Source organism: Augochlora pura, chromosome 10 (genome assembly GCF_028453695.1).
Source record: "Augochlora pura isolate Apur16 chromosome 10, APUR_v2.2.1, whole genome shotgun sequence".
NCBI classification, from domain to species: domain Eukaryota; kingdom Metazoa; phylum Arthropoda; class Insecta; order Hymenoptera; family Halictidae; genus Augochlora; species Augochlora pura.
The window spans coordinates 4,564,637-4,569,672 of NC_135781.1; the positions used below are offsets into that span (position 1 = coordinate 4,564,637).

At 40.6% G+C, this 5,036-nt stretch overlaps 1 long non-coding RNA gene across 1 annotated transcript; it reads left to right on the plus strand.

The window, feature by feature from the left end:
- Positions 1-253: 253 nt before the first annotated feature.
- LOC144476142 (uncharacterized) lies at positions 254-5,025 on the plus strand. Its single transcript, XR_013494978.1, has 3 exons — positions 254-362; positions 515-594; positions 3,385-5,025. It is a non-coding gene; the product is annotated as an uncharacterized LOC144476142 (long non-coding RNA).
- Positions 5,026-5,036: the final 11 nt, after the last annotated feature.

The following is a 5,036-nucleotide window of genomic DNA, read 5'->3' on the forward strand; positions in this document are numbered from 1 at the left end:
ATTATATCAATCGTAAAAAAACAAAGTATAATATCACTTAATTTTTCAGTAAGTACAGCAAGGCAAGACAGTGTAAGTTTTTAAATTCTTCCGACGGTTTCACGGTAGCGTTTTTGTCATAAATTTCCACCAATCCGCAAGCTAGTAATTATGCTTCGGTTTACCAACACCAGGGTCGCCGATTGGTTTCTGCCGATTAACGGCGGTGTCGTGGATTGGTTCGCAGCGATGAACGGCACAGTCGCGTATTAGGTTTCGTTAACACCAGTCGCAGATTAGGTTTCGCAAGCATCAGTCGCGAACTAGATAACGCTAACGCCATAGTCGCGAATAAGTTCACCTGTACGAGCCCTACGAATAAGGTAATTTGTCTAAACAATACATCGGTATAATTGATTCTTAATTTCTCAATCTTAACGTTAATATACTGCGAACTGCTTGCGTTAGTTATTTAAGCGAATCGGTGAAATTAAATAGTGAGATTAATCATTTTGCTTTTATACTTATATTATAGATCTATACGCGCACCATGAAGAAGCACTTTTGAAGTATGAATAAAATTCATGTCCTGATCTATTGATTGCTTATCCAGAGGTAAGTGGAAATAAAACATTGTAATTTTTATGTTGTTCATGTTGCATTATTATACGCGTTATTTGGAATCATTTCTAACGAGATTCGATGTATTAAACGCGGCGCGAAACGATTTTCGATTTCATTAATAATAATAATAATACGAGGGTGAAAAATTTGAGAATAGACTAGGAAGACATATTGTTTTAACTATAGTTTCTTGTAATTTGAAGGAAACATCACGATTTATTATCTTTTAGTAAGAAAAGAATGTGTGATTTATAAGCATCTTTTTTGTTAGCATTCATTACTTAATTAATTATCATTAATTCTTGACTAACGTTTCACTTATTATAGTTTAATTAATTAAATTATTATTTTTAGAATCGATTTCGTCACTGATCGCATTAATCTAAAATTCTGATGACGATTGGAAATTACGAATTTTCCAAACAGTTTTTACATTAATCATTTTTCCTGTATAGAATTAATTGCTTAATTTAACGAATGGAATAAGGCTGAAAATAACGTATACAAAAGAAGAACAAGAAAATATACAGTAGAATATTTAATGATTATTTTATCAATATTTTATGAATATTTTAACGAATAATTTATGAATATTTTAACGAATAATTTATGAATATTTTAACGAATATTGTATCAATATTTTATCAATATTTGGGATTATACGAACTCTAATAGTAATGATAATAACGAAAAATGAAATCGAAAGATATTCGCATGAGCGTTGAGGTTTTCTTGAGCTAGAAAGAACGGCGAAGCGTAGATCGAAACTGGATACACCCCGCTCGTAATCCAAAAGGATGATGGATCGCGGGACACACTCACCCTTATTGCGCAAACACAAACGCGTCCGCGACATTCATAGACTCGTTGCGGCGTAATTTTTGGAGTTCCGAAGACATTGTATTCTTCGCAATAAAAGCCTCCCAATCAGACAAAATTGTTCAATCGATTGCATTTCAAAAATATTATTGACTCGATTACAATTTAGACTCAATTATTAGTGACGTTATCAAAAATATATATATATCAATTGTTGTATTTTCTATTTAAAAAGTACCGGGCACTTTCAATTTTGTATTATTATTGCAGATGAAATCGTATTGTGGATTTTTATGTAAAATAAAAATTGCAAGACAAATGAACTAAATAGCATAAATGCCTAAACTAAAGGCTAAACTAAATGCCTAACATTTTAAATTGCAAATATCCAATTTTGACGTAAATGTATAAAATTCGGCAAAGAGTGAGTTTCTTTCTCTCATAAAATAATTAATTTTCTAATTTCGTTTATATTTAATATATTGTACATTATGTATTTACTTGCTTATATTAACTGTTTTGCCTCACTGTATATATTTTTATTTATCTATCTATTACATTTTATATTTCCATTCATCTATCTATTATATGTGCGCGCATTTGTTGACACCTAATAAACATGGAATACTATATGTATGATATATACATATAGTGTTCCGTGTTTGTATAATGTATATAATAATATAATAATACTATTCATAGTTTATTAAGCATTAAAAGATAGATATAGTTTTTATCTATAACTTATCGAAAATACAGCGACAAAATATATCTAGAATTAAAAATGTCTGAAAATACGAGATACATGTTTAGCGCATTAAAATTTCCAGGATTTATCGTGAGTGTCGGCAAAGCAAAAATTGGCTTAAAGTTACGATAATTGAGACATCTGCCCTACTTCGGTCGCGGCTGTACACCATAAAACGACTCGCAAAAGATCCATATCTCATCCAAAACGACTCGCGAAAGGAGCACTAAAGTCAACTTCCCCAAGACGCCCCAATAATTACTGGCACGCTCCACCCAACTCGAAATGGAACGCGTCCCGTTCCAGAGAAGAATATTCCCCGGCATTTCCACCACCCCCATCGTCAAGTATTACAAACTCGCGAGCGAGGGTTTATTTTATTCGACATGAATCGTTCCGGTGCCCGCGTCCCATCACAGGGCCGCCGCCGTTCGGGGAAACGCGTTGTCTCGTTCGCATCGGATCGACCGGTTCCCAAAACGTCCGGAAACCCGTTCGGTTTTTCGTGTCTCCCGTGGAAACGATCGGTTAACAACCGGTCCTTTAATTCTTCCGATCCATCGGCCGTCGGAGCCGGGGAGGGCGCCGCCCGCTCGATTGTCCGCATTTAAAAAGCGGAAACGAATAATCTATCTTTCGCCTCTCGCCGACCGGTTCCGGCCGCTTCCCGATACTTCGATGGGTTTCCGTTCGAAGAAAGTTGAAATCGTTATAGGAGAAAAAAGTCGAGAGGCTCGTTCGTTCGTCGACCCTCGACCTTTGTGTCATCGATGGCACCGGCCGGCCATTAACCACCCGAAAACGACGTGGAAATTCTTCTCGGTGCTTCGCGAAGTCCCCACTTGTATTCCATCGTTTTCTCGGAATTTTTTCGCGCGCAAGTTAACGCCGACGATGTTCGACCAAGAACGGTCGAATCTACTTAAAAATGCTGCCCTATGCTTCGCAATGTCCTTTTTCCGACTACTGAAAATCTTCGAGGCTAACCGACCGCGTTCCAGTCACGGCGTGCTTCGCGTTAATTCTAGCCTAAGAATGGCACATAAAGAAAGTTCCGTCCAGGCAATCCGCTAAGAAAATGGTAACTGCTCGCCAGATGGTAGCTACTCCGAGAGGCCACCTTTTATCCCAGTTCTCATAGACATAATCCAGCCGATTAATTTTCCAAAGGTTCAAACGCCAGCACTGTTTAAGAAACTTTCTTTATGTTTCAGAAACGGCGGCCAGAAAAGAGTTGCGCGGCACAATGGCGCGATTCCCTTTCAACTTTCTTCAGCTCTCGAATCCACTTTCCTCGTCGTCTCGCTCTCCACCAAACACCGGCGATGTTGCCAGCAACTATCAACACAGTTCTTCGCGGTTTCTCTACTTCCTTCTCATCTTTTTACTTGCACAAAACCTCCAGACTTCTGCGCCTTCCTGTCCGCTCGATTCTTTCAACGAAGAGAGAGAAGATGAAACGGCGTGAAGTTCTGGGCACGTGAATCTCGCGCGCGAGCGTGCGCGCGTGCCACGAAAGAGGGAGGAAGAGAGAACGGCTGCGTTCCATCCATTAGTTTATCGAGCGCCGCGCTATTATGGCGCGCGGTTAGGTAACGAGATCGTTAGAACGCGATCATTTGCATAAGGTGTTGTGTACCTGTTCCATATTTCGCGCGGATACGCCCCCGCGGCGGTGAACGAAAGTTTTCTTTGAGCACGGGAACGGGCTGCGAGCTCGGTCGCGTCGGATGCTGCGAAACGACGGAAAAATGTGCGATCGCGAGACTGTCGGGCTTCGGGACACCGTCAAAAATAGATCGCGAATTTCAACCCGGAATAGTCGTAGCATGTCGAACCAATTTTCGGCTCGTCGAGCGCGAGTATCGAATTCCGATTGTCGAGAATTATCTTCAAGATCGTCGTGCAATTCCATCCAGAAAATATAAATGTTCAACGAGGGTTAACAATTTCGATAATATAACGATGACGCTGTTTTTTCATATCGGACTTGATAATCAATTTTTACTCGACAGACGCTGCTATTGACTATTTAACACACCTGCTACTCGACTGCTTTAATTTATCCAATTTTCATACCGTTAGATAAATTACTTTGAAAGTGTAGCATTTTCAGAAGTTACTACGTTGGCCATGAGAATATTCAAATATTTAAACTTATAAAGTATAGAAACAGTGCATCGGACCGTTCGCTACAAAATTAATTTAATAAACAACAATTAATTCCATAATTAATTAACGATGATGACAACAGTATTTTTGTCATCCTCGTGACGTCACCTCTGATAGTCGGTAGCATCATCGCAGTCGCGTCCCGAACCTTGCATTTTAATATTTTAATTAGCGTCGCCGGAGATCCGCGGAGAATATTAAAGCGAAGACTTCGTTCGGACCAGTCCGTGGCAAGCCCCTGGAAATTTCTGGCACGGTCCTCGCTGGTTCCCTAACTGCGAGTGGCAACACAAGAACACCGGAAGTCGTTCAATCGCTGTGTACCCACGGCAGGGCGAAGACAGGCTTCTCAAGTATCTAGAAAAAGTTCTCGGGGTTAGGGTCTTAATGCCCTCGAACAAAGTGCAGGTCGGCGAACTTGTGTTCGAGGTGCTTGCGCCATTCGATAGCAGACCTGCCAGCAAACTACTCCGTAGCGGGAACTTTCTAAATGCCCTCGAAACCGTGCGCTCTAGCGATGCAATTTTTGCGGTGCCCCCCTCCCGCGCTGTCCGTGAAGCGTGCTTCACGAGTGTAAAGCCTGACAGCTTTCGCACGAACCGGCGGCCATCTTTTTCGTTTTTCTGGGCTACCCCGTTCCGTGTCGGATTCATGCCCCGGTACAATGCGGCGCAAAAGTGCAGCCGATCTAAGA